At 37.4% G+C, this 13,471-nt stretch overlaps 1 pseudogene; it reads right to left on the reverse strand.

Annotated features, from left to right (window-relative positions):
• Positions 1-10,592: 10,592 nt before the first annotated feature.
• LOC143673210 (mitochondrial genome maintenance exonuclease 1 pseudogene) lies at positions 10,593-12,424 on the reverse strand (annotated as a pseudogene).
• Positions 12,425-13,471: the final 1,047 nt, after the last annotated feature.

A 13,471-nucleotide genomic window follows, 5' to 3' on the forward strand; every position in this document is an offset into this window, starting at 1 on the left:
TTCCTCTCAAATTGGAAATTCAGTCTGGTAATTGCACTAGGGCCATTATATATTGTGGAGAAAACCAGGGAACCAAAAATATGGCATGCTTTTGGATATTTGTTACTGCTTCCCATGCCATCAGGGGAAGACATTTTTCCTTTTCTAATATGATTTTTATGTTCAAGAAGTATGTATTTCTACAGAATTTTGAGTGCTCCCAGTGAAGTAAGTGGGGAGCAAGGCTATCACCAGGAAAGATACATGTTGAGAAGCCATTCATGTAGGATATTTTGTGTGCCTTTCATTTTATACTCATGCATTAATTGAATTTATTTCAAATCAAGATGGATTTGAGGTCATAGAAATGAGTCCCTCCTTTATAATTAGTCTTGTGGCACATGGAACTGTGCAAGTCCACTTGAAGGCAGACTTTTTCTTGAATGTAAATGTAACTACCCATCATTCTCCCTAGAAAAAATTTTTGAGTGCCAAATTAGTTAGACAGAACTGTTCAATGTGCTGAAGACACAACACTAAGGAAATGGTTCTGTCTTTGTTGATATTGCATTCTTGTGTAAGGAAAATGTAATACATTTAATAAATGGGTAGAAGGAGTACAACATTTATAGGGGAACATATAATAGGTCGAGCATTGTGACAAGATTGGGCAGTGTTGGTAAGGTAGGCAAGGAATTTTAAACAGAGTGGTTAGAACAGGCATTAGTGAGAAAGTGACATTTGAAAGTGATTTAATGGACATGAAGGCAAACCATGCAATTACTTGAGAGAAGAATGTTCCAAGTAGAGGAAAAAAACATTTTGAACTCTCTGATGTCAGTGCATTGTTAGTATTTTTGAGGAACAGAAAAAGCCAGCAATGCAGGAGTAGAGTGATTTTGGTAATATGTAATCCTTCTAAAATTTTATATTTAAACAGATATGCATTTTGGTGGGAAAATCCTTACTTTTATCAAGTTGTTCCATAATTCTTTCCAAAGGAAGAAATATTTAAATGAGACCTCAGAAGCAGATGCATTGATTCATATGACAAATCCCTGTAGGAGTATGGACAGAAGGGAGAACACTCCTATCAGATGCAGCAGAATGTTTCACAGTCTTAACATGGAAGAGAGCTGGTGAGTTTAAGGAAGAAGAAAAGATTACATAAGCATGCAGTGGAACGATGGAGCAGCAGAAGAGCTAGAAGGGTCACTATATTGCAAAGATTTTGGGAGCTATATTAAGGATCTAGGATTTGATCTTTGCAAACAAACTTAACAATTGTGCAGTTTCTTGAAACATACAAAAATTAAGAGCAGCAATTTCTGCATGAGAAACCATGAAACTATTGAAGTCATAAATGAGCACAATGGGAAATCCTTGTAAGCTCATGGAAATTTATCTGAGGAAAGAATGTCTAAGCTGAAAAAAATTATGAAATCATAACATATGCAAAACCCAATTTTAAACTTCTAGTTTTTCAAGGTTCTATCTCACATCTATGCTCTTATATGAATTTAAAAGTTTCACTGAATTAATGAAGGCAGATAAGAAAATAGAGACCTGGAGATGATTTTATTTAAACTTGGCAGCAGACAAGTCTCCTAATTCTGTGTCTCCAGTGGCTTCTAGAAATACAGTTTTATAAAAACAAACTTAGCTCCTGACAGCCCTGTAATACAACAGGAATTGAATATCACTCACTTCAGTTTTTTTTCAGTTATTATGAAGAACTTCTATTTTAACACAATTATAATATAAATTTTGTCTGAAAGTTGAAAATTTAGATTGTTATCATTCTTGTAGAATTAAATTGTTTTCCTTCAAATAAGACCAGATCCAAAAGATCATTATTTCTTTTTTCTAGATTAATTTTAGTTCCATTAACTGGTATAATGTGCAAATTAGGATTTTTTTCTAGCATAAGATATTTTTAAGACATATACCTTTAAACATGAACAATATACCCCTGCCAAGGAAGATTCTGACAAGCACAATTTAGTTATTCAATTATGGCTGGCGACAGTATGGAGTCTTTTATTTGTAAATTAGACAAGCAAAGATGAGCTTTCTCCATTGCTAGCCATAGCCCATAAGGAAAGAGGAATCTTGAGTTCTGTGTTAATATAACTTCCCCCAAACATGCATCTAGGCAGTATTTTTTTCTAGCTCTTAATTATATAGAAAATTCAACCAATAATATGAACAAAATTACCCATAAATTAATATTTTCAATTCCCCCAGGATATATTTGAAAATCACATGGGGTAGTGATCTTGAATTCCAATTATCTAAGTAGATCTAGTCCTTTAGGCCACAATTTCTCATATTCTATTCTATCCCAACTTTTACAATTGGTTGTGGGATTAAAAAGCTTGGTAAACTATTGTCATTGAATTCAAGGAAATTATAATTTAGTGAACACCAAAGATTACTCCAAAATAGGGTGAGAAGAATAAGATAATACTTCTCCCTGTAATTCACTGGAAACAGAGGACATGATTCAAAGACTTGGAGAGAATCAGAGCATCATATCAAACTCTCAGTTTTATATCATTTACATTCTCTCAAGTATGCTAAGTGCAATCAGAAGATGACTCATAAAGAGAACTTCAGAGACCAGATGCACATTGTATACCAACCAGAGACAGTTGAAAATGTGAGACAGATAAATCTCAGCTTTAAGTAAATTTCTTCAATGTTCTGGATTCTGGTACCTGTTCCCCACTGGCATGACAGGTTGACTTGGAGTAACTCCATGGTGGAAAACAGAAGCCCTCTCTACTAGGAACAAGGGAAGGGAAGCTCATCCATGCTCCAGTTGTGGATCTGGTTAATGAATTTGAACTGCTGAATACCAAGCACAGATAAACTTACAATGTATACAGAAAATAAACTTGGAGTTCCATTTCAGCCCCACTCCCAGCAGGAAGGAAACAGGGCTCATGGAAAAAAAACACAGAGACTTCTGGAGTTGACTGAGCTAAGATTACTAGAAAAAGGAAAAGGGCTATGCCCCAAGAAAAGAGGCACATAGAGTCAGGTACTAACTCTGGCTCTTGATTGGAAAACCCACGGCACTGAGGACCACCTCTGAGAACAGATTTGTTTTTAAGCAGCCCACTACAGAGAGCAGACGGTGTTCTTTGTTTTCAGCTTTGTCCTAGGCAAGGGCAGAAGTAGGGTTGACAAAGAGAGACAGAGTAACTAATCAAGTGGAGAAGACCCCTGAAGGATGCATTGTACACAAGAAAAGTAGAAAAGTGTGTGTGTGGGGGGGGCAGTGGCAAGGCCCAGCAGAAGTGGCAGGTCTCATTCAGAGAACTTAGACTGAAGCAGCTGGGATTTCAGTAACAATTTCAAACTACAGCCTGCCTCATGTTATTTTCTTAGAGAGGAGCTAATCCTGCAGTCCTGTAGCATGTCCAGCCTGCAGACAGAAGCTCCTCTCCAAGAAAATAAGGGGGTAAGGCCCAGCACAGGCAATGGCTGTTATTTAGAGAACTCAGACCCCAATGGCTATTTGCCAGAAAAGACAGGAAAAGCACAGAATCAGGAGTCTTCACAGGAAAGACTAGCCCTCTGCTGATCTCATCCCCAGGAAACCTTGATGCTAATCTACACCACCTTTGTGTGGCCTGGACCTGTCTTGTCTTAAAAATCCTGAGGGGGTAGCTCTTCAGTGAGATCCTTTTCTCAGAATCAGCCCACCATGTAAATGTTGCTAGAGGTAAAAAAAAAATGTTTAAAATATAGAGAGGCAAATAAAAGCAAATAGAGTAGAACAACACTCCCTGAGGAGAAAGTTGGAAGAGAAAGCTTCTTTCTGGGGGTAAAACAACTGCACAGAAAAGGTAATCTCAAAAAAAAATCATTCCATATATGGAGGGAAAGAATCACAAAAATAAGAGCTGAAAAAATTCTGCTCAGTTAAACAGAAGCTATGTTAGAAATCTAAATAAGTTGAACTAAATGTCAAACGACACTTAGAGCATAAAACAAACCAACAAGAAAGCCTTAGGCAAAAGAGAGAAAATGACCTCCAGAATAAACTAATCAAGAAAATCAGATGGGTAGATACCAGCAAAAAATTACAAGTCATACTAGGAAGCACAAAGAGATAGCCCTGTCAAAGATACAAACTAAAACTTTAAATGAGATACAGGAGCTGAAACAATGAATTAAAGATGTTCAAACTGATCATCCAATCAATTCAGCAATTGTCAAGAGAAATGAAGGATATAAAGAAGTCACTGAGTTCCCATAAAGAAGAGACCAAAAATTTGCAAAAACAAATGGCAGAACTAATGGGAATAAAAGGCACAATAGGAGAAATGAAAAACAGAATGGAGACATACAACAGCAAATTTGAAGAGGCAGAAGAAAAGAATAATGAATTGAATCTTACACACAAAAGAACAGATAAGGAATAGAATGGGAAAAGTTGTGCAGGGTTTCAAGGAATTGAATAACAACATAAAACACACATGTGAAGAGTGTCTCAGAAGTAGGAGAGACAAGAAAAGGGGAAGAAAGAATAATTGAGGAAATAAGCACCAACAATTTACCAACTTCTATTAAAGACACCAAATTACATTTCAAGAAGCACAATGTACCTCAAACACAATAGATCCAAATAGACCTTATCCATGACACTTACTAGTCAGATTGTCAAATCCCAAAGAAAAAGAGAGAATTCTGAGAGCAGCAAGAGGAAAGTGATCCATTACATAAGTGGGAGGCTTGATAAGACTAAATGCAGATATCTCAGCAGAAACCATGAAGGCAAGAGAGCAGGTATGATATATTGAAGATATTTAAAGAGAAAAAAATTGTCAACCAAGAATTCTATATCTGGCAAAATTGTCCTTAAAAAATTAGGGTGAGTTTAAATATTTACAGATAAACAGACACTGAGAGTTTGTGAACAAGTGTTGCTCTACAAGAAATACTAAAGGGAGCACTATAGGCTGATAGGAAAAGATGGGTGAGAGTGATTTGAAGGAGAGTGGAGAAATGATATATTAGTAAAGGTAGCTAAAAGGGTAAAAAAGAGAAGTAAAAGAATAAGATATGACATATAAAATCCAAAGGACAAAATGGTTGAAGAAAATACTGCTTTTACAGTAGTAACACAGAATGTTAATGGATTAAACTCCCCAATCAAAAGTCATAGACTTGCAGAATGGGTAAAAAAAAATCCATGCATTTACTGTCTATAATTAGAAGACAAAATATAGTTAAAATGTAAATTCTACCCAAAATGATTTATAGATTCAATTCAATACCAATTAAAATCCCTACAAACTATTTGCAGAAATAGAAAAACCAAAAATCAAATGCATTTGGAAAGGCAATTATACCAAATAGATAAACTCATCATGGGGTTGAAAAATGATGTTGGAGGTTTCACACTCCTACACTTTAAAGCATGTTACATATTACAGTGGTCAAAACAGCATGGCACTGGTATAAAGGTAGCTGTTCTGACCAATGGAATTGAATTGAGAGTTCAGAAATAGATCATTTCATCCATGGACAATTGATTTTTGACAAGGTGGCCAAGTCCACAAAACTGGGATAGAGCAGCCTCTTCAAGAAATAGTGCTTGGAGAACTGAACCTCCATTCCAAAAGAATGAAAGAGGACCCCTATCTCCACCATATATAAAAATTAAGTCAAAATGGTTCAAAGACATAAACATTGGAGCTAAGACCATAAACTTTTAGAAGAAAATATAGGGAAATATCTTAAAGATCTTATAGTAGGAGGTGGTTTCCATGATCTTACACCCAAAGTGCAAGCAATGAAAGAAGGACTAGAAAAATGGGCTCTCCTCAAAATTGAACATGTTTGTGCATCAAAGAATTTTGTCAAGAATGTGAAAAGGCAGCCTGTTCGATGAGAGAAAATATTCAGTAACCACTTATCCAATAAGGGTTTTATATCCAGAATGTATAAAGGGCTCCTAGAACTCAACAACAAACAGACAAACAACCCAACAAAAAATGGGCAAAAGACATGAATAGACACTTCCAAAGAGGAAATACAAATGGCTCAAAAGCCTGTGAAAAGAGCTCAACTTCATTAGATATCAGGGAAATGCAAATCAAAATCACAATGAAATATCATCTCAAACCTACTAGAATTGCCATTAAAAACACACACACACAGAAAACTAGAAGTGCTGGAGAGGATGGGGGAAATAAGCCCACTTATTCACTGTTGGTGGGAATATACAGTGGTGCAACCACCCTGGAAGGCAGCTTGGCAATTCCTCAGGAATTAACATATGATCCAGCAATCCCATTACTAGCTGTATACTCAGAAGAACTGAAAGCAAGGACACGAACAGACATCTTCACACCAATATGTGTAGTGGCATTATTCACAATTTCCAGTAGATGGAAACATCTTACATGTCCATCAACTGATGAACAGATAAACAAACTGTAATACATATATATATATGCACAATAGAATATTATGCAGTTATAAGGTAGAATAAAGTCATGATGCATGCAATCACATGGCTCAATCTTGAGGACATTATGTCTAGGGAAATAAGCCAGAAACAAAAGACAAATATATTGTGGTCTCACTAAAATTAATTAACTATAATGAGCAAACTCTGAGAATAAATTTGAGGTGTAGCCTACTAGAAAATGGATATTGGAAATAAATTGGGCAGTCAATGATTGCTCAATAAGTTTCATTGTAAACGTTTGAAAATGAATAACACAATATTGTGTGATGTGAGCACAATACTGTAAGTACTGTAAGTGTGAGTATGATTGAAACAGGAAGGTTAGAGTCATGTGTGTCACCAGAAGGAGAGGTAGAGGCTAAAAACTGGGACTGTATAAGCTAGTGAAACTGAGTGGACAATGATGGTGGTTAATTGTATAAATAAAAGAGAGTTCTTATATGGATGAGAAATCCATATAAGGTGTTAATAATAGGGTGTGAATCACTACTCCACATGCCCATATATTTCTTCATTGGGAACCTATCATTTACGGACCCCTGGTATCCTGAATTTTTCTTTTTATTAGACCAAAATCCTGATGAACTAGGGAATTTCAATTGGGTCTTTGGAGATGGAGGTAAGTATTTCTGAGTGGTATGTGGAATGATTCCCACAGAGCTGCTATAGAAATACATATATTGTGTCTAGCAAAGGCTGGTCAAACACCAGAGAAAGGAAAATGTGCTTTCCAAGAACCTGCCTTTCAACCCAAGGGTGAACACCTGGGATTGGGAGGTAGCTAACATTTTATCCTGTCTGTGACCTCAGCTGAAATTAAAAATGGGGCTACTGCTGTACCAAATACACACATACCACACTTACACTGTCACTCATATTTTGCCTTCTAAATTAGGGCACCATCCAAAGGCGCATCTGGACCTCATCTAGAACTGGAATTTCAGTCTGGGGCCCTTATTCATACATTCACATACACAGTGAGGAGAACAAGGGGACAAAATAATGTGACATGTTTATTACTCTAATGGTTTATTCTGTGCTGTCTAGACTATCAGTTGATTATATTTTTACCCCTTAATACTGATATTCATGTGCTGGAAAGACTCAATACTTCCATAGAAGTAAGAAAACTAGCATAGGGAATTTTGATTGCTCCCAGTGAAAGAAATAATACTGATACGGGAGAAGACACAACTTGAGAAATCATTCTATATGGAATGACTTACAATGACTGGCTCTGATATTTTGAGTGTCTTTTATTTCACATTTCCATATTAATTGCAATTTATTTCAAATTCAAATGGATTGGAGGTCTTGGAAATTAATCTCTCTTTTGTTTACTCTTTCTTCTTATTAGCCACAAGGTATTCAGAAACAATTAAGTCCATTTAAATGTAGATTATTTCTTGAATATTTTGAGCTATGTTAGAAGTGTAAAGTGCGTTGGGATAAATAGATACAAAATATAAAGATAACCATCAATTTATTACTCCATGAGTTTTTTAACGACTGTCAAATAGTTATTAGGAACTGTTCAATATGCAAGAGATACAACAGTAACAAACTAAATTTGTTCTACCCTTGAGGATTGCTTTAGTTTCCTAGGCTGCTGTATTAGTTAGGGTTCTCCAGAGAAGCAGAATCAACAGGGAATACTCATAAATATAAAATTTATAAAAGTGTCTCACATAACTGTGGGAACCCAGAGTCCAAAATCCGCAGGGCAGGCTGTGAAGCTGATGATTCCAATGGAGAGTCTGGATGAACTCCACAGGAGAGGCTCACCAGCTGAGACAGAAAGAGCCTGTCTCTTTTGAATCCTCCTTAAAAGGCTTCCAGTGATCAGATTAAGCATTACTCATTGCAGAAGACACTCCCCTTGGCTGATTACGAATGGAATCAACTGTGGATGCAGCTGACGTGATCATGATTTAATCCTGTGAAATGTCCTCGTCACAACAAACAGGCCAGCACTTGCCCATCCAGAAACAGGTACCACCACTTGGCCAAGTTGACACATGAACCTGACCATGACAGCTGCTCAAAGCACATAAGATGGAATGGGTTGGCTTAAACAATGGAAATTTATATGCTTGCTGTTTTGAGGCCATGAAAATATCCAAATGAAGTCATCATCCATGTGAGCTTTCTTCCCGAAGACCGGCTACTGGTGCTCTTTGGATTCTCTGCAACAAGGCAAGGCACTTGGCTGCATCTCCTAATCTCTTCCTTCTTGTGTGGGCTCTATTTCAGCTTTCTCTTCATGTCTTTCTCTCTCTGTATTCATTCCTTTTATAAAGGACTCTAGTATAAGATTGAGACCCATCCTGAATGAGGTGGATCACATCTTAACTGAAGTAGCCCTATCACACGGTCCTACTTACAATGAATTTACACCCACAGGAATGGATTATGCTGCATACTGATTTGATAAAAAGACAGTTAACATGATAAACAAGAGTTAGAAAAGACAATAGGTGTGGAGGAAACAGAACAAAGTCCAAACAGAGTAAGAAGGATAGGGGATGTTGGTGAAGGTGGGCCTGCAAATGTAAATACATCATTGAGAGGGATCTTGTTGAAAAATTGACAATTGAAAGGGGTTTAATGTTGATGAGTGTGAGCCACACATTATTGAGTGAAATGCTGTTCTCTGAATAGGGTACAGACAATTTAGAATGTTTAATGTTGGGACATGGTAAGAATTTATGGGAAACGGTGAGAAAGTCAGCAAAGCAAATGTGGGAACAAGTGTTAGATATGAGGTTGCTTGTTAATAGAGGGCCAAGTAATGAAGGAGCTATAGGGTGCTGTATGTACTGTGACTTTAGGATAAAATGGAAGCTCCTATAGGGTTGTTGCTTGTTTTCTTAGGTGTGTGGTCTGAGAATTGAACCCAGGTCTCCCACATGGAAGATGAGTTTCTACCACTGAACCACCCATGCACCCTCCAATAGGATTTTTTCCTTTGTTTGTTTTGTTTTGTTTTTACTCTTATCTTGTATTTTATTTCTCATAAGTAATGGCCAAGAAAATGAAAAAAGCAATGGTAGCAGTCTACTATTTCAAGGCAGCCAATTTAAATGCTAACTGACCCTCAGGGGAACCTCTCGCATTCCCCCAGGACTACAGTGGGCATTCATTTATGTTTCCTTAACCCAAAGTAATAATAATTATTACCAAACACACTGGAAAAAAAGCAAGCTTTTTTTTTTTTTTTCATGGGCAGACACCGGGAATCAAACCCGGGTCTCCAGCATGGCAGCCAAGAAGTCTGCTTGCTGAGCCACCGTGACCCACCCAAAAAGCCAGTAGGTTTTATTATTGTTCCCCATAGCTGAAAAATTCCAAAAACAATAGATTTTCTTCTATGTATGGGATCCATCAACTCAAACTGGCATATAACTACTAAAATGCCAATAATTATGATTCTTCCACTGGGGTCTTGCCTTTTCTGGAGGCGGTTTGGTGGAATGTCAAGGGATATTGCTAACAACATAGTGAATATGCTCCAACTTCTTAGACAACAATGTTTGCTTGATGCTAAGTAATCACTTCTTTATTTTACAAAAATTTCAAATTGAAGCCTTTTCACCAAATGAAATATTTACAAAGTCCCAATATAAAAAGAAAAATTCCAAGTAGACTGAATTGGCCATAGTAAGCAGTAGTTGGCTAATGTAGATTCTCCTTCTATGCATGCTCTAAGGTTGAGTGTAGCCCCCTTCCATCATGGTGTACACCCAGGGAAAAGAGAAACATGAACTTTCATGTGCTTGGAACATCATGCCATCCTGCCTTTGAATCTCTAATTTCAAGACTGGGCATATGACCAGGACACAGAAGAATCTGAAAGAGAGTCAGGACTCACCAGGGCTGGGTCAATCTTGCCTGCCCTCTTCACAGGGACAAAATAGCTGGAAGGAGAATACTTGGTATTTTATGTGCTTGAAGTCCAGCTCTTTAAATCTAAATTTTTCTGGCTTTTCAGTCTTTATGCTTGTGATGCATTTCAACAAAGTAAGACTTCCACTTGCGTTAATGAAGCTTTCAGATTCTGAGGCACCTCCATTTTTAGCTCACAGTAATAAGCAATGTATCTTCCCAAACAGCCTCCTGCCTCCTACTCTGGTTTCTGAATAGTCTGGTTCTTTTCCTTCTCTATATATTCTTCTAGAAACAGAAGCCACTTGGGTCAGCATTGAGAACAGAGATCTGGGTCCATGAAATGTTGGTGGGCAGGAAATCTGTCTTCATAGGCCACCACAATTAAGGCACACTGAATCTGAAAGTTGTAGTTGCATCATGGTTTATGGCACCAACATATGCTACAACTTGCAGTGGGTTGTCAAATGTACTTCGGATAGAAAGCTTTGGTTTTTCTGATGTCTTCCAATCGATCACACACAGCTTGCCTTGATACTCAGCCACACAGTCCAGCAGACCTGCATACTTTAGGGTCTCATGCTGGATAGCACCTTCAAGAGCTCACACTCCACTGATATCTTTCAGAATATGCTGGACACTTTTAATGTAGCCAGATTTACAAAGGTTTTTTTCTCTCTCTTTTCAATTCCCCTGGGTGAAGGCATGCTTTACAAAGCTTCATGGAACTGTTTCCCTTGTAAAAATGTGTCTGAAATATAATCTGCAAAGCCATCTTCTCCCAGTTCCAGAATCATCCACTGCTTCCAGCTCTTCACATAAGAGATCCATTGTCAGGCCACGGTCTTTTGAAGGACCCAGGTCAAACTGGCTACCACATTCTTTACAAAGGGATTTTCAAAGGAATTGAAGGGTCACTTGTCTTTGATTTTACACATCTCTCTGGATTGAAGAGAGGAAGCCAGTTCCATGGAACCCTAGCTTGAGCTTCTGGCTTTGGGGGCTTACACTTACTCACAGGCCCATAGAGTAAAGCATTTTCCTTAAAAAGTGATTCTGGGGTCTGAGTATGACCTCTTGAGGACACTATAGATTGTACTAAATCAAAGTATTTAACTTGGTCCACTTCTTCATAAGAGTTCACTTTTTTCTTTCTATCACATGAAAAGGTAGTAGAGAAACCCCCACAAGGTGCTGATTCTATGGAAAACCCTTTTGAACTTCTAAGCTTCCTTGCTAATGGTCTGACAAGCCTTCATTTTTAATGGTCACTTCCCTCCAATTGATTTGCAATGTGCAAGACCTATTATATCTTTGGCTTTCTCAGAAGAGGCCAGGCAGGGATGCAGAGCCTTACTTGATTCCTTAGGAGTGAGGAACCACTCAGGACTGAGAATTTTATGGGTCCTGCATTTTCAAACAGAGCTCCTATAGGGTTTTTTTTTTTTGTCTTGTTTTGTTTTGTTCTGCATGGGCAAGAACCAGCAATCGAACTTTGGTCTCCAGTATTCCTACAGGGTTTTGTTTGTTTGTTTGTTTTTATTACATAGGCAGACACCGGGAATCGAGCTGGGTCTCTGGCATGGCAGGTGAGAACTCTGCCACTGAGCCATCGTTGCCTTCCTATAGGGTTTTAAGTACAGGAGTGAAATGACCTGACTTTTCCTAAGGACCACAGGCTATAGACAGTAGGGGGACAAGGGTATAGACCAGCTAGAAAATTATTGCAATACCCTTGTTAAAATTAATGATGTTTAGAACCAGTTGGTAGCAGAGGAAGGGTGAGAAGTGGTCAGAGTTAGGAGATGCCATGAAAATAATTATACCCTGATTTCCTGGGAAACTGAGGAGCTGGTAGGAAGGGAAAAAGTAGGATTATGCCAAATTTTGGTGTTCAGAAATTGAAAGGGTAGAATTTTATTAACTGATCTGGGAATTGAGCAGATAGATTAATTTTTGGAAGTGAATGGTCAGAATTCAGTTTTATACATGCTAAATTTGATATATTTATTACTTAACATAGAAAAAATAGGCATTTGCTACTTGTGGAATTTTTTACCTAAGGATCATAATCAAGATTCCATGGGAAGATTTTGGGCATTTGCGAACCTTCTACAATTTTGTGTGTTTATACAGATGTGCATTTTTTGTGGGAGAACTTTTGCATTTATACAGTTTTTAAAGAGGTCCATGATTCCAAATAGTTAAGAGGCATTAAATATTTGATCATAAAGAAGTCACAATATCCAGGGGTTAGAGAACATATATATATATATATATATATATTCTAAGCTCAAATTAATGATTTTTAGGGAAATGATATTAAGAATACAGATTTTGAAGTAAGCAGATTGCTGTTGTCTTCAGAACATTGTGTCTCTCATTTCAAACAAGGTGGTGATAATTTCCCATGTATCCAAAGACACACATGTATAAAAGGATTGTTAATCTAGTCTCCCAAACCACCTTTTCACAGTTAAGTTTATCTGTTCTTACATTTATGATGGCCTCTGTAAGAAAGTTTGACAAATTGTAGTCATAGAATGTGGGTGCTGTTAAAAAGATCAAGTCAATTTTTCATATGGGTGAACTGTATTCCAGGGGGGAAAGAGGAAGATGGTAAAATAATACAAGGGATTAATTTTGGAGCTGGGTCCTGATCAAGGGTCAATGCTACTTTCTCAACTTACATGAGAGCACATGGAAAAATTATTAAACCTTAAAAGTTTAGTAAGACCTTGAATGGAAGCCCCATTTGGGCTTAGAAATGTGGCCTTATTTTTTCTTCCTCAGGCTTAGCTTTTATAAATGTAAGGTCTAATTCCTCTGATTCAGAATAAGAATAATTATCTTTAAGTATAAATTTACTTCAGATAACAATCTGCACATTTCATCCATATTTTCCTTAATGCTCCATTTATCTTATAACATAGATATTTTTTATTTCCTTTTCAGAAGTGAAGACTCTTAGATTATCAGTTTGTTAAAACACAGTTCCAAAATTGCCATCCTGTGGGAGTCACAGCAGTGGGGCCCAGCCTCCACTAGTGGTCAAAAGTTGGCTGCTGGGAATCCAGAGCTCATGCTCCTGCAGAGGGCACCCAACAGTTTGAAGCA

This window comes from Tamandua tetradactyla, unplaced genomic scaffold (genome assembly GCF_023851605.1).
Source record: "Tamandua tetradactyla isolate mTamTet1 unplaced genomic scaffold, mTamTet1.pri scaffold_200_ctg1, whole genome shotgun sequence".
NCBI classification, from domain to species: domain Eukaryota; kingdom Metazoa; phylum Chordata; class Mammalia; order Pilosa; family Myrmecophagidae; genus Tamandua; species Tamandua tetradactyla.